Genomic DNA, 24,808 nt, shown 5'->3' with positions numbered 1-24,808 from the left:
CCCTTTCTTCTTCCATCACCAGCTGCCAGCTTCTCCTCTGATTTAGGATTAACATCCCTAGCTGCTCTCCTGTACCTCCTGGGCACGGGGGAGTGTCCCCCACAGTCAACGGTGTCAGGCTGGTCGGGCAGTGACTGGACGGTCACTGAGAGGACACGGCGGCAGCCCATGATATGAAACTAGAAGGTAGTGAAGCCAAGCAACAGGCATCCCTGTTCTGGGATGCGGACATTGACAAGGGGATTGGGAAAAGGACAGAAACTTTCAGCCTTTGGAGGTGACTCCTGCCGAGCATGAGTGAAAGGTATTCTCTCACAGGTGGTCTAATAATGCACCTAAGTCATTGAGGCACAATGGAGAAAAGTGCCCAGTACCTGAGAGAATGAGCTGTGCTGGAGGTAATCTATAAGGATTCAAATAATGATCCCTTGTAGATTCAGATGAGGTCCAGTGTACATAATCTATGTGGCAGAACTTTATAAAGAGTGCACCATTTTTGCATGCTAGCTCATTAGCACTGATGTCAATGAAAGGAGAACCAACAATACTTCAAATGACTACCCTTCTCTGGGAATATGAAGATCATCTTTTCTCCTCCCTAATGGCATGTTCCTTAACTGTGGAAAGACCGTCCAATGCCACAGACAGATTCAAAATGTCAAGCAAATTAGAGAGAAAATGTCCCATGCCTCACCTGCATGGACCAGAGTATCTTCCATTGGGAATCAGCACCTCATGCTTGAGAAAGAGGGTCCATCCCACAAGATAACCTGTGGTTTTACCTGCATGACCCCGGACAGGACATGAGGAAATGGGATGGAAAACACACCTCTGCTCTTACAGAATGGATATGTGAGTTGAAAGGAAGATGAGCCTCCATGGGAAGTTCTTGATAAATGCCACTTCACTTTCCAGTGGGCAAGTCCTCAGATAGAATAGGAGGGCTTGCCGCACTGCTGTCCAAATTCTCTACTCCCCCGGCTAGGGGAGGAGATTGCACTGGCCGAGCTGAGGCACAGCAGCTAGCAGCGGGGGCACTTCCCAGATGTGCCAGGGGCGTCCGGGGAGTGCCTCAGCAGGAGGCAGCGGTGAGCAGCGGAAAGGCGAAGCAATGAAGAAAAGAGGGACTCCTCTTGGGGGCAAAGTCTAAAGGTTTATTGTCTCCAGGGGAGGCAGCCAAGAGAAGACCTTGAGCAAGGGGATACAATAAGATATAAAGGGGGTGAACAATTGGGTGGGTACAATACAACAACCAGTGAGAGAGAACTTAAGAGGGAGCATAATCATGAGAGATGCACTGCCTAGCTACTAGGGAAAGTAGTAGGGAGGGACTCATGTTCCTGATCCAATCACCCACTGCAAGGAGGAGAGCTTTCTGGAATAAGGGGAGGGGTCAGTGGGTGACAGACAGGATTTTGGAGAGGGAGTAACAGGAGGAATCCGAGGAAACAGGGGAGGAGACAACAAGCTGACAGCTCTTATACTCGGGGAGGGGCTAACTGGGGAGGGAGGGGAATTCCAAGACCGAACCATTTTTGTAAATGAGGGTAACAGAATGAACCAACTTCACTGAAACCAAACAATACGCCATAACAGGGGCTGATGTTGCTTACAATCCTCTTGAAGGGATCTCAGTTCATATTTACTAGGCTTGAGCAATGTGTGCCATGACCAGGACTAGAGAGGCCCTGACTCCAGACAGGTAATGGAAAGGGACAATCAGATCTATTGGACTGTGTGGATCCAGTGCTCTGGCACATCAGACACACAAGAGTGTAAGGTTTTAGCTCAGACCAGCATGTGATATACCCTGATGCCACCAAGATACGTGGGGACACAATCCATCTTTTCCTGGGGTGCCAACAGCATCCCAACAGCTGACTGCACTGGAAGGTGGAGAGAGCACAACTGGAAATGAATGGCAAAAACACCCTACTGTGACGGGCCCAGAGGCCCTGCACATCCCTAGCATAGGTTACCCCAAAAGAGGGTAGGTATTTCAAGGTAGGTATTTCAAGGACCGAAAAAGGCATTGTTAGGATTTTTGGGATAGCTGCTGTGGAGAGAGAGGAAACGAGACAGCTGAATGCCTTGCCTGGTCTCTCAGAGGACCCCTCTGATTAGGGACTGCTGAGGGTGAAAGAACAACATAAACAATCGCTACCACATGGCTACTTCGCCATCGACAACACTGCACCACCTGGGACTCAGAGACCCCCACCCACGAGATGATCCCTGAACTGGAGAGCCAGGGAGTGGTCAGCAAGACTTGTTAACCCTTTAACAGTCCTATATGGTCAGTCTGTAAGCCCAGGGACCAAAAGATTACCATGGCCTGAACAAAGTCACACCACCAGTGAGTGTCCCTGTTCCCAGCATGCTGGGACTTCAGGATGAGCTGGAGTCCAAAGCAGTGAGATGGTGCCGTCATCAACGTTGCCAATTTTTTTTTTCTCTTCCTTTAGCAGGAGAGTCCAGGCCACAGTTTGCTATCACCTAGAGGGGTATCCAGTACACCTGGAACTGTTTGTTCCATGTGTGGAAACACAGCCCCACCATTGGCCATGGTCTGATACAGACTGCACTGGGAAATGGTGAGGCTCCAGAATACTTGAAACACATTGCATCATTATGTGGGAAAACACAGAAGAGGAAGTTCTTTGTGAAAGGAGAGAGAACAACACAAATCCTCCTGAGGGCTGGTTTTGCTATAAAGCAAAGTAAGGTCAAAGGACCTGCCTGGAAAATTCGATTTTTAGGAGTAGCATGGCAAAATGGGCATTGTCTTATTCCAATAGACATGGTTAACAAAATAGTACCTTTGTCCCCACCAACCAGCAAGAAGGAAATACAGGTTTTCCTAGAAACTGTCATTTTTTGGAGGATGCATATTCCAGATAAGCTCTAGTAAGCTCTATCATGTGGAAGAAGGAAGATTTTATTTAAGTATGTTCCCGAACAACAAGAAACTTTTGAGCAAATTTAAAAGGATTCATGCAACTGCTCTTGGGCCAATCAGGTCAGGACAAGATATTAAAAATGCACTGTACCCTGCAGCCACGAAGAATGGTCCTTCCTGAAATCTCTGGCAAAATATACCCAGGGAGGATGACCCCAGGGGTTCTGGAGTCAGGGATACAAAGGATCCAAAGTGTCCTACCTGCCCACTGAAAAAGAGATACTGGCAGCTTATAAGCAGATTCAAGCTGCCTCAGAGGTGATTGTGACTGAACCACAGCTTCTCCTGGTGCCCCAACTGCCAGCGCTAGGCTGGACATTCAAAAGTAAAGTCCTTTCCACACATCATGCCACTGGTGCTACCTGGGGTAAGTGGGTTGTGCTGATCACACAGCAAGATTTAACAGGAAACCCTAATCACCCAGGGATCTTGGAAGTCATCACTAATTGGCCGGAAGGCGAAAATTTCAGACTGCCATCATCATCAGAGGAGAAGGTGGGAAGGTGACACATGCTAAGGAGGTCCCACCATGAAATCAGTTACCTGAAAATTAAAAGTTATACACTCTCTTAAATAACAGTTCCTTTTGTATCACAAGGACAAATTCTGTGTAACAAGTCACAGAAGCTACTGAAGGACAAGGTGGATCAAGCCAGGCTGCAGAGCTGAAAGCCATCCACTTGGCTTTGGGTATCACTGAACAAGAGAAATGGCCAGCAATCTACCTCTACACTGACTTGTGGATAGTGGGAAATGCCATTTTGGGTGACAGGACTGACAGAAAAAGGCCGATTGGCAGTACAGATGGAAACCCATCTGGGCTCATGAATTGTGGCAAGAAATCACTGCCCTGGTGGAGAAGCTGGCTGTAGAAGAACATCATGAGATGCACGTGTGCCCAAGAGTCAGGCTGCTGAAGAGCATCGCAGTGATGGAGAGGTGGATCAGACCACCAAGATTAAAGTAGCTCGGGTTAATCTGGACTGGCAATGTGAGAGCAAATTATTTCTGGCTCAGTGGGCTCAAGATGCCTCAGGTCGTCAGAGTAAGAGACACAACATACATGTGGGCTTGTGATCAAGAGGCTTAACCATGGGCAATGCCCCCCAGTTACCCATGACTGTGAAACATGCGCTGTGATTGAGCAGGCCATGCAGGTAAGGCCTCTCTGGTACGGTGGGTGATGTTTGAAACACAGATATGGGGCAGCCTGGCAAACTGGGACATCACACTGCTGCAAACACACCAAGGCAAGCTATACAAGTGCTCACAATGGTGGAAACAACCACTGGGTGTCTGGAAATGAACCCTGTACCTCACACCAAGGCCCAAAACACCATCCTGGGCCTTGAGATGCAACTTCTGCAGCAACATGGCACCCTAGAAAGAACTGAGTTGGACTAATGGGACTCATTTCAAAAGGAGCCCCACAGACACATGAGCCAGAGAGCAGAGAATTGAGTGGGTATAACACATTGCCTATTGTCCTGCTTTCAGTCAAGGACAGGATTAATTTTTTGCAGTAGTTGGGAGGAGGCATGGCTAGAACTCAGGTGTTATTTAATAGCACATCAGGTCATTGCTGAGGGTGGGAGGAAGGGACTCTTTGTGTTCTGGGAACAAGGGCATAGCTTCCAGCCAGGAAAAAACATGGCAGTATTGAAGGCATTACAGAATTCTAGATAGAAGATAACTGTTGCCATCACTCCATCGTAGAAGGTCACCAGATTGGTCAGGCACAGTTTGCTCTTAGTAAAGCCATACTGGCTGCCACAGAACACTTGTTCTTTATGTGCCATAGTGTATCTTCTAGGATGGTCTGCTCCATGATCTTCCCAGGCACACAGGTGAGGCTCACCAGACTGTGGTTCCACAGATCTTCCCTCCTCTGCTTTTTAAAAATGGCAGTAATGTTTCCTTTTGCCCAGTCACTAGTGACTTCACAGGACTGCCTTGACTTTTCAAATATGATGAGATTGTCTTGCCAATAACATCAGCCAGTTCCCTCAGGACTCTGGAACGTATTTCATCAGGTCCCATTGACTTGGGGCTATTCGGTTTCAACAAGTGATCCCAAATCTGCTCTTCGCTTAGTGGGAAGGACTTCACTCCCCCATACCCGCACAAAAGATCAAGGACTTGTGAGAAATTAGAAGGGTGACTGCTGGTAAAGACTGAGGCAAGGAACCCATTGAGTACCTCAGCTTTTTCCATTTCAGTTGCCACCTGCTCATCCTTCGAGTTTATCAGAGGGGTGGGTACATACTCCTTGGCCTCTCTTTTGTCACCTGAACACTCACAGAAATCCTTGTTATTCTGCAAGTCCTTTTCCAACTCCCATTCCACCTTTTTCTTGTCTTTCCTGACCTTGTTCTTACAGATTTAAGCTATGTTCTTGTACTCTCCTTAGGTCATGTTCTCTGCTTCCACATGCTGTGCATTTCTTTAATGAGCTCATCCCCACTGACAAGCACCAGGTCCAGCATCACCTGACATTTGGTTTGGTTTCTCTAATACCTGGACCAGGAAGTTGTCCTCCAAGAGTCTCCTAGATCACTTGCAACCAGCTATATTGCTTTCTTAGAAGATGTCTGGGCAATTGAAATCCCAATTGAAATTGGGATGAAAGCTTGGGAATACAATGGCTCTTGTATCCGAAGCAAAGGGTCTCTTCAGCAGGCTCCTCCTAGTCAGGCATGTAGTAGATCCCCAGCACAAGGTGTGCATTTTTGGTCTTGTCCTTGGTTGTCATCTGCAGGCTCTGAACATGTTCCTGTATGGTTTGTAGAGGCAGCTCTTCACAATTTATCCCTTCTTATACTTAGAGTGCATTGACCCCGCATCTCCTTCCTAGCCTACCTCTTCTGAAAAGTTTGTAACACTCAATTCCAGTGCTCCAGTCCTGCAACTCTTTCCACCATGTTTCTGTGACTGCAGTTAAAGTCATAGTTTTCTAATTGTACCACAGTTTCCAATTCCTCCTGCTTATGACCCATGCTCGTTGGTGATGAGGCACTTCATCTGGAATGGAAACCTCTTCATCTTTTGGGAGGAGCCCTTTCCAATTCCTTGGGTTGATCTACAAGTACTTCCCTGCTGTTCCCTAACATGCTGTTGTTTTCTGGTTCCTCACAGACACGCACTCTTTTCCTGCTAAATCTAGTTCAAGGCCCCATTAATGAGTCCTACCAGCTTACTACCCAGAACACTTGTGTCCCACTTGGTCAGGTGCTCCCCAACTGCTAACATCCTGGGTCTCTTGAAGGCGTGTCCCAGACCAAAGAACGCAAAACACGGAACAGGCACCGGTCTTGTCATTCATTCTATCCACTTGTCTAGCTGCCTGGGTCCCAGCGCCCCACCTGGGAAGATGGAAGGTAATACTATCTGTGCTCCGGATTTTTTCAGTATGTTTCTGAGACACATGAAGTATCTTTTGGTATTTTGGAATCTCTTTGTCATGGCATCATATGATCCTACATGAAAGAGTAGGAGTGGATGATAGTCCTGAGCTTTTAGCAGGATTGCTATCCTCTTTTTGACATCCCAAATGCCAACTCAGCTGTGTCCTGTAGGCAGTAAACTGCTCTGGAGAGGTTATCCAGATGAAAACTGGCCTCTTCCATGTCAGTCAACAATAACTAATACCCTCCATGGTTTTTGGTGGCACTTACTCTGGCTTTATGCGGGATGATATTTTAGGGTGGAATAAAATATTCTGGTTTACATATTTTAATCTAGACTGGTTCTCGCATTAAATAGAAAAAAAAATGATGGTTTGGCTCAATTTTGCCCCATTTGCCTATAAAATAGTGTCAGGAAGCCAAATTACATGTGTAATCCTGATGAATTACATCTTCTGCTAGTACACTGGTTTCTGCAAGGCACGCTTAATTCTGTTAATTTCCTCCTCATCCTGGAAAGATCTCTTGGTATAACCCAGGGTAGCTTTAGTGATGTGACATGTCAGGATTAGATTCTGCTATTAACTGCATCTCCAACCTGCCTCCCTGAATCCAGTTTACATTCCATTGTTGCCTTGATGCTGCACCTACAGAACACTATAAAGCACAGGATTTGATCCTTTGGTTGATCGTTTTATGAATCTTTGTTAAAAATCAGCCATTTGTGTCCTGATTTAGAGTCTAGCCCGTATTCTGCATATCTTCTGCATAAGTCATGCAGAGGATGTACTGTAGCATTGCAAAGAATGACTAATTCTTTCTCTATTGTGATGACTCACTATTTGTTGTTCTAAGAAACAGGCTTCTCAAACGATGTCTCTCAAAGTAATTTTTCATTCTTTTTTTATTTTTCTTTTCATATTTACTATTTATCAGTCTAGGCAGACAAGCAACTCCTAAGATTTTTATATAAATTTTCCTACTGTATCTTCCTTGAAGTATTGTCTGTAGAATTTTTACCTCCTACATGAGCATTTAAGAAAAGATCATTCAAGTATGTAATATGATGAATAATTTAACATTTGAAAGACATATTCTCTCAATGCTACAATTAAAGTACAGTTGCTCCTTACATTTATATGCAAAGAAATTTTCTATCTAATCCTGTTGATTAATCACGTCTCCCTTTTTTCCCACTGACTAGCTGTCTAAATTTACATGCTTTTTGCAATTACTTTAAGCACAGACCTATAAACTTCTGCTCTTATAGCTGTCTATAGGTAATTAATCAGAGAAACAAACAGCTAGGTGCTGTTGATCCTTTAGTAAAATTTGGGTCATTTATTTCTGTATTTATTTTGTATTTTCTTTGAACTGTTTCATGGCAGAGGCCTGCAGCAGAGATGTTTTAGTATGCAGACTTTTCTTCCTCTCAAAACCCTGCAGTTCGTCCTCCATTTTGTAGTACACAGAGAAGTTTACTGTTCACTGAGAAAATGTAATAAAATTATTGTATCTTTTGGCAGTGTCAGCTACTTTGAACAATAGAACTCTTTTGAAAACACCAGCCAGCAGAAAATTCTTGTGGCGCATGCTTCACTTTAGTGAAATGATTGGTTTTGTTTACTTTGGGTTGGATCTGTGATTGTAAGTACATTTTTTAAATTGCCTTGTCATAACTTATTTTCTTTAAATCATTACATTTTTAATGTCTGTGTGCTTTGTGATACTCAAATTGGCTGCATCATTAACTTCTGTTGAAAAGAACTGCAGATTTAAAATGTACTATATCTTTCTCTTAGATGGATGTTGGCACATACTTAACTTTGAAAATCTACCCCCTTGGTAGCTACGACAACTTGTGACAGATTCTGGGGTATTACAAGCAAATATGAAAGGTGGTGAATAGCACAGAGGTTAAAAGAATATCTCTTCAAGGTCAGCTACTGTCTGTTACCCCACTGAATTCCTTTAAAGCCTGGATAGTGAAGGTACTTTACAAATATCTCAGGCTTGTTTACATCCCAGACACCAATGTGTTTATGTGCAGGAGACTGCAAATAAATAGAAGTAGGTAACGAATATTAGCATTGTGTGCAACAAAATTTTTACTTAGACCCTTGTTTGTTTTTCTGGATATACCTTCATCTTTCATGTGTGAGGCTCTTTTTTTGGTAAAAGACTGAAATGTGGGCTGCAGGCTATGGGAACTCCATTGTTCATGTGGGCATGTATCTCCTTCCTGCTCAGCTCCTATTCAAGTTCCAGAATTGAAGATGGAAAAAGACAATCACACAGTCTTGCAGAGTGCCAACGTCCTTCATGTGTTGAAAAGGAGGAGGAAAGTTGTCATGACCTCCAGCAAGGGACCCAAGGTCTTTCTGGCATTTATGATTATGGAAAGAAACTGCCGAACATGAATCACCCGTTAGAAAGCTCCCTCCACAATTCAGATATTTTCTTGGGATATTTCTGGCCTGGAAAAATTTTGTTGCCTGTGCTTGTTGTGAAGACCGATTTCAGCTGCTTGGGAAGAGACAACAAGAACCCTAGAGGACAGATCAGCTTGGCCTTCATTTGCCTCCAGAACAAACAGGTTTATTTTTGCTATTTAGAGACTTACTTGTCAGGCAGTGCTTTAAGAGACAGGAGGAACAATTTAACCTTGAAATACAAAAACATTGCTTCACATGTTTCTTCTGGACATCTTATGGAAAATCAGAAGGAAGTACCCAGCAAAATGGAATCCACTACAAAAAGGAGAGACAGAGGAAAGAAGAGAAGAGAAGAGAAAAAAAGAGGAATGAACTGGCTTCTTTGAATAAATTGCTAATCTGTAAGCAGTGTTTATCAGCTGAAGAAAAACAACTCTGTGTGCTAGACTTGTTCATAAGGCAAGACCATTATCAATTGTGTCTTCATTAACTGAAGCTTCTTAGACACACTAGTAGCAAGGCAGACAAAATAAAATGGGCCAAGTAGTCTCAGTCTGTGGAGTCAGCCACAAGCTGGAGTCGCTCTAACCACTGGAAATCACCCAGTGAAAGTGAGCCAGAAGTGCCAACAGCAGCCAGGGCCTGTACATGTGTACAGAGGATTGGAACTAGGGATCAGGGAGGTGCAAGGCAGCACTGAGCAGTGTGATATGATACAGGGTGTTTATTGCTACAAGCTGAGCAGCACTAGCTGCTAGCACTAGCACAGTAAAAGGAAAGTTTAAAGTTTAAGCGGGGAGGGGTTAATTAGGATAATAGGGATGCTTAATAATAATTCCAGAGCCTCTTCTTGTGCTCCAAGGACCACAATACTTATTAAAAAGTTGCAAAGAGGAATTGGTGCAGTTTGTGTCATGGTTTGTAAAGTTGATTACTGCTTGTGAGCATTCCTAGTGTACTGAGAGCAAACCTGCATGGCCAAAGTACTTCCTGCCTGAATGCTCCTGTCCTTCCAATCCACTCTTCCTAATGGAGAGTGCAAATAACAGCAACAAAAATATCTGTAAAAAGTATCTTGTATATCAAAATATCTGTAAAAAGTATCTCGTATATCACTCTCAAGTGTGAATGGGAGCTTATACTTCCTGGGAAAATACTAGACTGTACAGATGACAGAGTAACTTTGTCAAAAAAATTTCTTCATCTCTGCTTCTGCTTTTCATGCTGTCTTCTACAACATTTAAAAATATTTTATGAGCTTAGGGGGATGAAAACATTGAATAAGGCCAAGGGTATGAGCACTTCAGTATATTTCAGTGGAGAAAGTACAAGCTGTAGACATGCCTGGTGAATGCACTGGAGTTCTTTGTGTTCACTCCAAATTGGCTCTTAGAAATGAAACACCAATAATCTTATTTGGAAGATAAAGGTGCGTACCACAGAGGAAAAAACAGTAACTATCTTGCAAGGCGAATAGAAATTTTTAAAACAGGTGTCTGTTCCATGTTTAACTTCTTTTATTCTTTCCCCTGCACATTTCAATTTTCATTAATGAAATAATAAAATAGAAAGATAGAAGCAAAATAACAAAATAGTACTGCTTGTGACATTAATATTTTTTATTTGTAGCATGCACCAGATTCTAAGATTTTGCTTCTGTGTTTGGTATCTTCTTGGCAGCCTGTTTTTAATTGAGTCTAGGATATTTTAACACAGCCCTGGTTTACTATCTTTGCTGTCCTCTGAGTCAGCTCGATGTGTGTCTCAATACTGCTTAGGTTTTGCGTACTGTGGATGTCATCCTGATATCCCATGTGTTTATGTGCACTGCAGGGTCAATCAGTTCTCCGTGTACTGCACATATTTCTTCTGTTAAAGCAAACTATTTCCATATGTCCGCAACAAAACCCTCCTCATTAAAATACTGGAGAAGGTCTGCATTGCTTCCTTCTCTAGAAGAAGTTTCCTTCTCTAGAAGAGAGCATTGAATTGCCGTCTATGTATCCAGGTTTTCAACATGCATGCTAAATGTCCAGAATTAATAAAATTTGGCTTATTACTCACATTTTGTTGCTAAAGGCATTTCTTTTTATGGCATATACTCATGAGTCTTATTATAGCATTAAATTCAGGAAGTGATAATTTTACCTTTTATCCAATATTGCAACATTTTATCATCCAATTAAAGTCCATATGGCCTGGTAGAATCTGCATAAAATTTACCTGCCTTTCAGCCCACACTCTCTCTGATAGCCAGTGATAGACATCTTTGTGAATTATCTTGAAAGAATAAATTTTTTAGGTGCTTCTGAATTAATAACTTTTAATTATTTTCTTTTACGGCTAGGAAAAAATCTTGTAGAGAAAGCCAACATCCTTCACTTTAGGGGTCCAAAACACAATGGGAATTTTCTTATCAGAAGTCTTTCCCCTTCTTACTCCTATAATTAACTTTCATCTTCTGTATCAGGCTTATTAGGTTCACTGCTGTGTTTTGAAATTATGTCCGTGGTCCTTTCACAGAATTAATTATCACCTCTTTGCCTCTGCATGTGGTCTGCAAACTCTACCCTTTCTCTGAGGTTTGAAATAACAGCATTTTAAAATTAATTTTATATAAATGCTTTTGTGATATCTCAAAATCCAACCTTCCCTTAGTTAATTCTCTTGTGCTTTAGAGTCCTGCCTTTTCCCATTTATGAAAAAAAGAAGGCATATTGTTGTTTGGGAACTGGGAGTTGTTCAGGAGGTTTCTGGACCCTGGGGCTAAAGTAAAAAGGAAGAATTTTTATTGCAATTTGGATTCTATATTTGTGTCATTATTCTTGGTCCTCAAGATATTGTTTGGTTGAGTTTTTTGTGTGGGTTTTTTTTTTTCCTGGTTTTCTGTTTGTTTGTGGGTTTTTGTTTTGTTTTGTTTTTTTAATATGAAGACCAACACAAAAACAACCCCTCTAGCCATAACCTTAAAAAAAAAGTAAAATATTTTACTCTAAGGTTTTTCTTCCCATTTTCTTAATGAAAAATTCTGGATATCTTCATTATATCAGTGATAGTACTTTTCTTTAGGAAAGGACTAAAGTGCAACTAATGTGTTTGTGTTTTAACTTTAAATCTTGGTGAAAATTAAATTCTTAATGCATGACTTTCAGCAAAGTTCTTAACTATGAGGAGAATTTCAATGGAAATGCAACGTGATTTTAAATGAAATTGGGAAAACAGAGTAACTTTTATGTCTCTGTATAAAATGATGAAGTTTTTAGAGCCTAATGGAGTTAGGCAGAAAATGTAATGGGATCTGGACACTTTAGTTCATTTGGCTCCTCTGAAAATGCCAGTTAATACTGTTTGTCCAGTGTAAAATATTTAAGGACTTTCTCTACCAGAATAGCAGGGCTGCACTATTTGTATTTAGTCTGGTATGAGTTCAATTGGTATCTCAGCCCACCTCTCTCCCTCTAACAGATTCTGGGGACATCTTGAAAATCCCATGGGGTGGATTCTCTTGTTTCTTAAAGCAAGGTAATCAAAAACTCATTGGTATCTTAGCAAGTGTTTGGCATTTTCTTTCACCAATTCTGCACTTATTTTTGCCACTTAAAAATACTTGGGCATATGAGAAAAATACGATCATGGAGACAACACTGGCTGCATGCAGCAAGGATGTACTTGCCAGGTAGTCAATAAGTTAGTCACTAGTACAGTTTTGTATCTTGGATAACATCAGCCCAAAACAATTTGGAGCCGTTCAGCCATGTCAGGTGTTAGGGTTATGGACACACTTGTGTCCTTTGCCAGTACTCTAAAAAAGGCAGCTTGCTTATTCTTCAGTGTTAACCAGTTATCAGTCAGCTATCAGTAGATATTTGTCGGTAGATTTTTCAAAACGTTAATATAACACACCTGTTACGCCTGCATTGGTGCAGTAATCCATTAATCTGGGTTAGCCAGTTATTGCTGTTTCTTTATTTATCGCTCTCTGGATCTGCTGCACTTGTCCTTTTCTAATAGATTGAAAATCAGAGGTGAAAGGGAGAGGTCAATGTTGCTTACATGTTCTTTCCAAAGTGTACAGCTCTTCCTTCATGCAAAACGGTTAGCCTTATCTTACTGCTGTCCAGCTGTTTAGATCTGCTCTTTCTCCATTATCTATCATGCTTATAATAATTATCCTTGTAGACTGTAACAAAAACTTTTACAGCATTTATGTCACTTTCATTCCTTTAACAACTCAATCCATAAGCTGCCAGATGTTATCCACCTGCCAGAACTTAAACTAAGATGATCTCTGCCAATCAAGTGCTTTATGCAGTTTTCCAGTCTGTTTGCCAAATTATCTGTAGGTATTTTTTATATTGAAGTAACTTGGCAAATGGCAACAGGCTCACTGGTTTATCTTCATTAAAGGTGACCTTATTTCCATCAGATTCATTCAGTTTTAACTGCCCTTGACTTCAAAAACATCATTGAAGATTCTAAACAGCTTAGAAGATGATATTACTTCCAAAAGCTTAAAAATCTCAGTTGGGAATCCATCTGTGCCTGTAGCTTTTTTCCTGTTGACAAATACCTAATTAACTGGCTAATTTCCTGCTGCAGAATTTCTGTCTCCTGTCTAAGCTGCTACATCTAACTAGTTTGTAATGTACAAACTAGATTCTCCCATCAGGAGTGATCCAGACAGGTATTTCTGCTAGTGGGAAAAAATGTAATCTCTGTGCAATGTCTTAAGTTTAGTCACGTGGCCTCGATGATAGTATGGTAATCACATATTTTCTGAACAGAGAGAGAATTAATTCTCTCCCAGGATTTTCCTGAGAAGGCTGTAAGAAAGCTCAGAGAAGGGAATGATAAACAATTCTTATCTTAATCTCTGCACCTGTTGTTGTGCACATGTGGAATATGTTATGGAGATTGTGTACCAAAAGGTGGGTTTTTAATTGGACACTGGTATTTTGATTCATTGACCAATTGGATCCACGTGTGTGTATTGGACTGTGTGGCAAGGGCGAAGGGATTTTCTTAGTAGTATAATACAGTATAGAGTTATAGTATAGTGTAGTATAGTATAGTGTAGTAACAATGAAGTATTTGATCAGTCTTCTGCAATCATAGAGTCAATGTACATTATTATTTGTGTTGGGGGATGCTCTGCTACTATACGTTAGCCTAATTTTTTCTTGTGCTGGACTTTTACTTGAGTTTCATTTTAAAGTTCTTAACTGCAATTGTTTATTTCTAGTCTGTCAAATCTGCTTTATTACTTTTCCTAAGGACCTAAGAAGTGTCCTAAAAAATGGCTCCATGTGAATAGAATGAGAGGCTTGCTTTCAATACTTTCTGATATTGCTGATCAGTTTTGCTCTCTTTTTTTTTTTTAGATTAATTAGTCACATCAAATAGTAAACAGCCATTTTAAAGCTGTGATAGAATACTTGAAACACATTACTTGGTGTTTAAAAATAACATCACAGGCTTTATTTAGAAGTGGAGAGAAACCAAGCAGGGATAAACTGAAATGGAGTAATGTCTAGTTTTATAAGTCTAGTTTACAACCTGCGTGCAAGTGGTTGCTATCAGGAATAAGTTAAAATTAATTCATGGACAAGTCAGTGTGAGCTGTGGTATCTGGAGCATAGGTCTCTATTGCCATTTTGGGCGATGTTTCTTCATAGACAACATTCCACTGTTCTGGGCTGCAAAAGCTGGCCAAACTGCTTGTAACTACAGTGTCTCATCTGCTTCATGAGGAAAGGAAGGATCAGAAAAGGTAAGAGTGAATCCTATTAAGCTCCAAGGAGTGCTGTGAGTCTTCATTAGTGCTTAGCAAAGTGGTTTGAAATCTTTCACTAGAAAGGTGGCACTAGAATGAAAACTATTCAGGATGACTTTTGGTTCCAATGTTTGCACATCTATACTGAGAGAACAGTTGTATTAACTCATAGTGATCTTATGAAAAATAAACCCAGGTACTGAAGTTTTAAAGGCCAAAGGCAACATCAGAAATCAGTGATTCAAATACAGTCTTCCAGGATTTTTGTGGATTACACCAAATCTTTGGGGATTTTGATTGTGCAAAGTGTGATGCAGGAAGGCTGGCACTGATGTGATCATTGCTGCTACAGCCTCTGACAAGAGAACAGAAGCTAGAGAACAGCTTCAAGTATTAATCAGACCTTTCTGCATTTCTTCCATATCTAAGAACTGGTTTGTACTTGGAAGGTTAGATGAAGAGATGGAACTAACAGCCTGCACAGCAGGGGATATAGCGTTCTTGCATTAACCTTTTGTGTCCAAAGAATTGTGGATGCAATTAAGGTATCAAATGGAAGAAAACAGTATACTGTAGTTGGGAGAATTCAGCAAATGCTTCCCCGGTCAGCTAGTCTTTCTTTTATAGCTGACTTCAGTTATCTCTTTACATACAGGTACAGTGAGTTTTTTCTTTCAAACAAACACCAGTGTTTTCAATAGCAGATTGAATTAGCTTTGAGCAGTAACTGCAACAATACTTTTGCCTTTTATGATAGTTCTAGCATTGCCTTCCAGGCTTGGGGCTGGACTACAGCATTTACAAAAAGTCCCATGGCAGGAAGGCTGAAGATTCCAGCTGTGCCAGAAGGAGAACGGAGTTCACTGGGCAACCCCCACCTGCTGGGAGAGTGTATTCACATTGCATCATCAAACCTTCCTCTTCACTTCTCTTGACCTGCACAGATCAGGGACAGTCCTTGGGTGCTCTGCCTGGGACACTGCAGTTGGAGCCACACAACTGTAAATGCAGCTTGCGTGTGCACGTATGCAGGTGCACAGAGATCATATGGAAATTACAGTCTTTCCTCATCCTCATTTTCTACTCAGGTCCCACTTCAGGAGAGCCTGCCACTGTTTCGAATAATTACAAACCAAACAAAACCAAGTGTGGCATTCGACCTCTCTCTCTGACTTTGTTTCAAAATAATGAACTGAAAAGCTTTTGTCCCAACATCTGTGTGAATCTGTTGGCTTTTTAGGTTGGTTTGAACATGCTGCTGTTGCCCTTGATTTCCAGAAAATGTCATAAATTGTTTCAAGAAGAAAAAGAAAGAAATTTCCCAAGAAAAGTAGAGACATTTAGCAGAAATATGCTGTGGCCTCTTTCCACAGTGAAGTCAGAGGGAACTGGGACTTCACCCCTCTGACCTCTTTCAAGTTAAAAAACGTGCTCAACCCATATAAATACATTTTGGTGTCAGTCTTCAAGAAAGTTAAAAAAAAAAAAAAAGAGAGAGATGAAGATTCCATTCCACTTCTCTGTAGACATGAGTTTCAATTCAGAACAGGAAAAGAAAGCTGGTATCATTGTGTCATCATCATACAAGAAAGAACTATTTTTAATTTTTTGAAGTTACTTCTTGGAGGCATGTAAATATGACAGCCTATTTTTAAAAGCCCAGCAGGGAATTTTCTGAATCCAAACACCATGGTTAGTTTTCAGGAAAACATGTATTTCTTCTAGTGCACCCATAGCTGTATTTTCAAATCTAGATGCTAAGCAGGCATGCGTGTTCCACCAGGCATCTTGTCTGTGCTGCTTGCTCTTAAGGTACAAGTGGCATGAGCCACAACTCAATGAGATTCCAGTCCCACATGAACAACTGGTTTCTGCCAAAATAGAAATATGCTGTTAATTTTCCTTTGTGACAGCATTGCTACACTGTCATCCCACTTGACATCTGATACATACCCAGGCAGACTTAATGCTTTAAAGTACTAGACATCAGTGAAAACAAAGACAGGGGTGGTTGTGGGGACAGGGGGTGGGATTGACAGCAGGATGGAAGCACTCCAAGATCTTAAGGCCAGTCCCTGGCAAACAGTGAGCAGTTTTGTTACAAGACCAAGCAGAGCAGCCCTAAGGCATGCATTTGTCTCCTGGAGGGGCAGTGCAGCAACTCAGGTTGTTGGGGGGCTGTTTGGGACAGAAGGAGATGTTTCTGGCATCTAACATGAAGATGACAGATTTCCTAAGTTACAGAGGAGCAAGCCAGTGCAGAGGCCAGCACTAGTGAGGAAAGGAGCAGGCTAGAGTAATGAGAAGGAGAGCAGGAGTTCTTTAATGCAGAAGAGCGAGATCTCTGGCATCTCCACACAGATGCCATATGTCTAATGTGCCACTGTGACTTGCTGTTGTCTTGGAAGGTGGTCAGGGACAAAAAATGTCCATGCCAGAAATAGTATGGTATTGAGGCAGAGTCCAAAACCTGGGACCTCCTCCATGGCCTTGGGATGGGGTTGTACTGGTGAGGTATATCTGCTGGCATACAGCAAAGTGTATGACTAGCTCTTTCCTGAAGGTCTCCTCCGTGATTTGAGAGTAGAGCTCATTTTACACTAGAGTTGCCAGCAGGTTGTTTACTAGTGTAAATAAGGTCAAATTTTGAAGGATCAATCAAAATTCTGGGCTCAGTTATCCCTGCTCCATTTAATAATATTGGTGGTTTAATAGTACATGAGAATTACAGGCATGTGTTCTGGGGTTTGCTCCCTATTACTGAAGATGTAATTTACTTCCTGACTTGCCTTTGAACTTCAGACTCATCTCTAAAGGGTGTGGAAAAGCCTCAAAACTCAGGATCTTTGCTGAAAATAGAATCCTTATGTCTTTTCCTGATAAGGACATCTTAAAAAAAAAATCCAGTGTCAAAACTTACAATTGAAAGGCTGTGTCCCAAGTGAGACAGTACCACAAACCACAAATAATAATCCTAGAGAATAATGGAGGATAATAATACTTTCCATGCATTTCTTTCTGCTTTCCCTTTGTAGGCTGATGTCATCATTATGAATTGTCAGTTCCCGGGATTACAGTTAACGCTCTGGTGGTTTTGTTAGAAAGATAATTCATGTAGTGGCAGAAGCTAATTGTTCTTTGGATTTGTCCTTCATTGTAGCATTTTATGAATAAGTTTGTAAGTGAATTTGAACCTTATCTGAGTCACTTGGGTTTGTGCCCTGGTGTTGCTAGCTTTATTCTCAGGTTAAAACCATCCATCTAATAAAAATCCCTGCTTCCAAAATTAGCTAGAGGGCACTAAGAAAAGCATTTGACACTGTAAAATAAAGAAGGAAAAGTACAGCAGAGGCAGCCTTAGGTTTCAGAAATGCTTTTATTGTATTATTGTCAGCTTTTCCAAAGCTGCAATAGCCTCTGATGACCTGTCTGCAAACAGTTCCATTGCAAAGAATAATAGGTGAGGCCATCCTTTGTCCGTTCCCTTTCAACATGCGCTTAGAAAAATAGCAATGTCTCATCAGACAAAATAAAAGCAAGGAGAAGTATAAAGGAATGTTACCAATAGGCACTTGTGTAGTAGTTGGACAGGGACGATACTGCTTATAATTCTGATTTTCCTGCAGTTGTCTTCAATCCCAGCAGCCTCATTTTCAGCAGGATCCAAACCTAGTGCTATTCAACATTTTCCCTTTAGTATACGAGGTAATTTACCATTTCAGTTGGCCTTGCAGTGACTGAAATATTTAGGGGATTTGTGTAGTGACAGAAATAGATAAGATGTTTGAAGCAAATGGCTTAGCTCTCTTTAGGAAAATCTCAGCGGGATTTAAGAGGATGCACTGATGTAATACAATTGGTGGTTTTATTAAAATTCTTTCTGTATAACATCTAGCGTAAAAGTATAGCCTATTCCCATTGCAAAGTCCTCCCCATCTCGTAACCCTCCCCTGAAGTATCCTTCCTGAATGAATTAGAAACCTATCTAGAGAAATAAATAATACAACAACAATGAATACAGCAATATTTTGAAAATCTATTTATTTTCTGTATATAGTTGTTCATAGCTGTGAAAATTGCTAACAACCTGATTCTACAGTGTAAACGAATGCTTGAGTCACCTTCATGGAAACATAGAATTATTTAAGTTGGGAAATACCTTTCAGATCACTGAATGCAATTATTAACCCAGCACAGCCAAGTCCACCTCTAAATCATATTCCTAAGTGACATGTCTGCCATTACTTATAAAACATGTCAGAAGCAGCAGATTATCTTTGGTTTATATACTGTTTTTGTCTTGCTTAATTGCAGTACACAAATGAAAGTGATAATTCTGACAGTTAAAGCAGTCCCATATCCCAGCACATCTGTGTCTACGTGCAGTTGTCAATATGAACACATCTGCATTCACTGATATGGATCCAGAGTGACCACACACACTGGTAAATTATTTATATTATTATTATTATGGATACACTCTAAAGCACTTAAAAAGCTAAGAAATACCAGAAATGAATGTTGGAACAACCTTAATTTGGTTTCTTGGTGTGTCCTTAGTAAAAAGGGAGCTGTTTGGGAATTTTCCCACACAACGTTTTTGTCACAAAACTCCAGTCTATCAAAACAAAGTCATTAATGGACACATTCCAGTTTTGACACAACTTTTCTAAAGTCCAGACTGGAATCTTCATGATTAGGAATTCAATTTATGGTTGGTTCAGACCAGTTTTGTAAACCTGGATTGTTCCAGAAGGAAGCCCTAACTAAGCAACAGCTAAGTGACTTCCCAGACCCGGCCATTTTTTTTTTCCCCTCATATTTCTTGATCTTCTGACTTGAAGGCTGTAAGACTGTGCTGCAGAAATTCTGAATGCTCACAGCTGCAGTTAGTGGAAGATGAGCTTTGAAAATATAATGCTAAATAATTATTGAAAAATTTGCAGACATTCAAAATTGCTTACCAGGTTTTAATGTCTCTACCTCACTTCTTAGCCTGTGAAATGATCATTAACATTTGTGTATCATTGTGTGCAGCACTGTTTTGGTAAGCACCACAAGAAAAGCCCTTGAGGAAATTTTATGTGATTTTTTTCAGAGTGAAAAAATAGTGTTTGAATAGTGTTAAATAAATAACACATTAGGCAACAGTGTACTGCATGAGGAAAGAATTAAATATTAAAAACCTACAGGGCACTGTCCTTCCTAAGTAATTGAAAGAGACAGAGGTCTTGTAAGAAGAAACCACTATGTGACTGTCTCACCATACATGATGACAATACATATGTGCCACAGAGGTTGAATTAAGGTTGCACAGGGAGCCTTAATTGCCAGGATTTCCTAAATCCTGAATGCTTAACATTGTTGTCTTTTAGAAGAACAGTATTAAGGTGGGCTTTAATATAACAGATATATAATCCATAGAGAAAATACATAGCAAAAGTTTGACTGAAAGATTTTATTGGGATGAGTTTGGCTGACCTTGTTATTTCTGAATAGTAACTGGAATTACATTTCATTAGTATGCCTATTGAATGTGATCTATGCAGGAGTTGGAGAAATAATAATTTTTTAATTGATATGTTTTTCCAGGTCCCCAGTCAAGTTAAGATCTTTCTTATACACAGACATAGTCCTTACCTAGCTACAATGACTGTCTATTACCTGCTTGCTGAAAATTCTCACCAGCTGTGGCTTGCTTTGAACCTACAAAACTGCAGTGGAATTCAGGGTTGAGGCATACAGATGAGAAAGAGGTAAGGGTAGTCCAGGAAGTGAAGGTGCCTTTTAAATTCAAGAATCAGTGGCTCAGTCTCTAAAGTTTGACACCCATCTGAGAAAATCACATCACTGATAACTTACAAATATTTGTGCAGCATTGATAGAACCTTCTGTATTTGCAATCAAATTTTTTGATATCTTGTGAAGTCCAGCATTCTCTATTCTTCTTATGACTAACAAATGAAAACTTCCCTTCCTGTCAGGAATGAGGAATGACAAATCAAATCCTAAATACAACTCTGATGGGACAGAAAGGAGAAAAATAAATTAATTCTCTTGTAATATTCACTTGGCACAATAACAAAATTCTTTCCTTTTTTTTTCCAAAGTGTTCAGGCAGAGATTAATTTGAAACTCTAGCAATGGAGCTCCTGGACAGATCTCCATACAGATAGTTTTTCTATGGTATGTCCTTCAACCACTGGATCTTAAAAATGGATGCCAGGATTTTCTCAAAGGACACAGCCATACACTAGCCAGCCCCAGACTAATATTTCTTCTTCTCTTTATTTAGAAGAAGCACCTTCCAGAAGATGGGCAATCAGTGTTTAGGCATTTAGGGTGGAGCAAAAACAGAAGAGAAAGAGAAATGGTGTTACAAGCACCATTGCCTCCAGTACTGCAGCAAAAGCTCTCCTGAATAAATGGACACTTACATGAAATTGCTGTCACAGGCTATGAAATGCCCCTGTTATGTTAAAGTAAATATATTTAAGAATGAACTGTCTTTATTCAGTGGAGATCCATTATGGGAGATGAGCAGGGATTTCTTTGTCTTATGTGAAGTCATAGATTACACATTACCCTTTCTGGAATGTCCATGAGAAAGTTACTTAATACTCTGAGCAATACTTACAAGGGAAAGGGAAGGGAACTGTTATCACTTGGGCTGACCCCTCGGGGGATGCTGTGATGATAACTTTCCTGTTTAAATTTGGGAAATACATAGTGTACAAATGAATGAACTTCATTGTCTTTGAAGTTTCCTATGTGACTCATGGTGAAGACTTTATATAATTACATTAGCATTATGGGGACAGGAATCAGCATGCAAACAGGCCATGGGCAAACATATAATTACATGATTCTATCAGCTATACAAATGAAAATTAGTTCCCTTTCCATACTACTTGCCATGCTTTCTGTAAGTGTTACGTAAGTTAGTGATAATATCTAAATATGTTTTCAGAACTTAGAAAATGCTTGCCAGGAGAATAAATCAGTATAAAAACTTACAGAAAATTTGCTGAAAGCCAGTATTAGTAATTCATTTGACACCAACTTGCCAAGCATGCCTGTTTTGGGGAGGCAAATACAGAAGCTTAAGCTGAACACCTAAGAAAAGCACCTTTTCGTCACTGCTCAGACAACCTGTGTTGGCTCTCAACCTTGTTTTCACATTTCGAGATTAGCATGGGGGCACATTAAACAGACAGTGGTGAAAGAGATTTCAGAGTGACTGGGCTGTCAGAAGGCATTTAGAAAGAGCTTGCTTAAGGTACAGAGTTATGAATATCTCTAACAGAGCTTGTCTCATTCATACCAGTGCTACAAGGAACCTGAGCAAACTCAGGTTGCACTGTACACTTTCACTGCTGACTATTGGACTGTCACTTCTGACTGTTGGACAACTGTTAAGTGTTATTTCTGGCTAACAAGAGCTTCCATTCGATTGGATGGAATTTGAAGGGAAATGCAAAATTTTCATTGTTGTCAGAATGTTTCTGAAGCCCATTGCTAACTGTCACCCCAAGCATTTCTCCCTGTGAAGGGATAGAAGGAGGGGGTAGACTGAAGGAAGTCTTGCAGAACAACCTGAGAACAAGTTTCAACACTGACCGTTGCCTCCTAGTTCTTTTATTTATTGCTGTTTTCTTTTCTTTGTTATGAAAAGAAGTCCAAGTCTTTCCCTGTGGTGAAGTACATTGTGTTTTGGGATGGGCAAGCAGAATGTATACTAAATTAACAGTTTTTCAAAATCAGTTCCTGGTGTTCTGCAACTTCTCTCAAAGTCCAAGCAAAATGGCAAATAGTGAAGTATGAAGGACATGTGCATTCTTATTTTATCTTACAGATGATTATCAATAAATAACACAGGAGTTTCAAATTCATTTCTTCATGTCAGCAGACCAGAAAGATTTTCCAAGTGCTGTCATGTTCCTTTTCTAGAATGAGTTCTAGCTCTGCTCAGCGTAATTGGGGTTGCCTCTGCTGCAGAAATAGTATGACCAGAATTTGTAAGTTGGCGTGGCTAGAGCCAGAATCCCCAAGCCCATATTAAGGCATCGAAAGAAATGGTCTGATTTCCAAAACTGCTGAGCAGCCAGCAGCCCTAATTGGAGTCCATGGGAACTGTTGGATATTCAGCACATTTGAAAAATCAGGTCACTTATGTAAGCAACTAATTGTTGCAGTAAGAGCCCAGCTTCAGCACCTAATTTTACAAGGGCTCAATGTTGCTTTGCCTGGACACCTTTCAAAACTGGGCATCTGTCTTGCACTCACTGCTGCCCTATCTGCTGTTTACTTACCAGCAAACCCCCTCCAGTAGGCTGGGGTTCATCTCTTCTATCTTTTTAACACGTTTCAGGGAGGTGAGCAATCTGGGGGTGTGGGTCTGCAACTGCTCTCTGTGATTTGAAGGCAGTGGCTCCTCCAGGCTGCAGTGAGTGCACTGAGAGCTGCCTGAACCTAGGCCAGCTCCCTAGACCTCACTGACTGCCTCGGAGAGACCAGGGACCACCATATTTCAGTTCCAGAACTCCACTGAACCTCTGACAGGAGAGAGGGGATGCTTTAAAGTGTTTGCCTCATTTAAAGAGTAGTCCTTTACTACTCTTTAAATTCGAAATTCAAAGTCTTTACTGGCTTTATTCTGTTCCCTTTAGAAAAGAAAAAAAAAAACAAGAAAAAACATGTGGAAAAACCCTGCAGAAAAAGACCCTGCTCTTGACTGCAAGACCATCCCGTACATGTCAGCAGGGTTCGGCCTCCAGGTCTGCATGACATGCTGCTTGCTGAAGGGTGTGAAGCAAGTATGGGACAAAGAGTGCCATGAACTATTTCAGCACTAAAATGAACTTTGTGTAGCAAACATGGGGAGGCTTAAGTTCGTTTGGTACCTAAGAGGGTAAGTTTGCAGAAGTTCTTGTAAATCCCTATTGCACAACAAGCTCAGCACGACTGTCATCCTGAAGTAATAGATATTCCTCAACATTGTGAAACTTAAATAGGTGTCTTAGTCTGACTTTCCACATCAGCAAGGATCAGTGCAGAGTGTTTTCCTCTTTGTTCTTATGTTTTAAATAGTACACAACAAATGTAAGCAAGTTTCTTAACTGCTGGGTAGGGTCTGGTTTCCTAACTCCTGGTGCTGGGCCAAGCACTAATCTTGGGCACACAGCATACATAAACATGTATCTCAGCAGACATTTCCAGATACATGGTGCTGCTTACAATCCACCCGAGATTACAATCTGACCTGTCAGTGGAGGATACGAGACAAACAAGTCATGCAAAGGAGCAGAGGCAGCAGTGGTGTACCTCAGGCTGTGAGCCCCAAGTGCTGCTAGCAATAACAGGCCCTGACTGATGATTGGTAATTTTCAGAAACAGTGCCTTTATGAAGTTCTGCTGGTGTTATGAAACATTTGCATCCCTTTCATTACAGCACCCTCACAACCTTCAGAAAGTAGGGCAGTCTGATGGGCAACATTCAAAGAAATATGCACTGGGTGTAACGACAATACCGTCACTTTAAATTACAAAATTAGCTGTCATTGTTTAACTTAATTTAGCAGGGCTGGGAATAGCTGATTGATTGTCAGCCCCACAGATTCAAGTCACAGGAATACGAGGTGCTTCATATGCTGGGTCCAAGCTACAGACAGAGATGACTACAGCTCTGGTGCAAACACTGGCATAAGTACAGCAGATCCAGTGATCTTTCTGCTGAAGGGAGCATGGGATCAGCTCACTGAACCAGCACAGGGGCTAATCCACCATCTGTCTGAGCTGCTCACTGGCCAGCTCTGCAGCTCCTGAGAGCAAAATGGGATATGAGCAACAGCAAGTGAAAAATGCTGGAGAGAGGACAAGAAGTAGGAGATCATTTGAAGTAATATCCCCATTGCATTTAGCTGGCTGTGGTGTGAAACTGCACATTGAGCAAAGCATGTGGAGCCAAATATTCTCCCGTTTCTCCTGCACAAACCCCTTCCCATTTGTGAGGCATACTCTTATCTATAGGTAGGAGTGCTGCACCTTTCTAATCTAGATCCCATGTTTTGAGTAGAATATTATTTCTAATTGTATAAGATTGTTATTTCTGTTATTAGACACTCAAAAAGGCATTGTATTTGCAGTGCTGTTCTGTTACTCAGTAGACTAATAAGCCAGCATGGAAGAAAGGAGGCAATAAATTATGTAGGATTTGTCCAGTCAGCCCTACAGGTTG

The 24,808-nt window shown here is 41.0% G+C and overlaps 2 long non-coding RNA genes across 4 annotated transcripts in view; one reads left to right on the top strand and one right to left on the bottom strand.

Annotated features, from left to right (window-relative positions):
- Positions 1-4,334, bottom strand: part of LOC135290914 (uncharacterized) — an 8,525-nt gene extending 4,191 nt beyond the window's left edge. The window contains exon 1 of the long non-coding RNA XR_010353748.1: positions 4,275-4,334. This is a non-coding gene — a long non-coding RNA (uncharacterized LOC135290914). The remainder of the gene's footprint in view (positions 1-4,274) is intronic.
- Positions 4,141-24,808, top strand: LOC135290913 (uncharacterized). Of its 3 annotated transcripts, XR_010353746.1 has the most exons (6): positions 4,141-4,420; positions 7,890-8,010; positions 18,886-19,016; positions 20,164-20,327; positions 20,682-20,757; positions 20,867-21,536. It is a non-coding gene; the product is annotated as an uncharacterized LOC135290913 (long non-coding RNA). The 3 variants fall into 3 exon arrangements; XR_010353747.1 differs by lacking the exons at positions 20,682-20,757; positions 20,867-21,536 and adding an exon at positions 23,241-24,808; XR_010353745.1 differs by lacking the exons at positions 18,886-19,016; positions 20,164-20,327; positions 20,682-20,757; positions 20,867-21,536 and adding an exon at positions 8,614-10,825.

The sequence above is a fragment of the Passer domesticus genome, chromosome Z (assembly GCF_036417665.1).
Source record: "Passer domesticus isolate bPasDom1 chromosome Z, bPasDom1.hap1, whole genome shotgun sequence".
NCBI lineage: Eukaryota > Metazoa > Chordata > Aves > Passeriformes > Passeridae > Passer > Passer domesticus.
The sequence above is the reverse complement of the archived record's forward strand: the minus strand, read 5'-3'. Positions and strand labels throughout refer to the sequence as shown.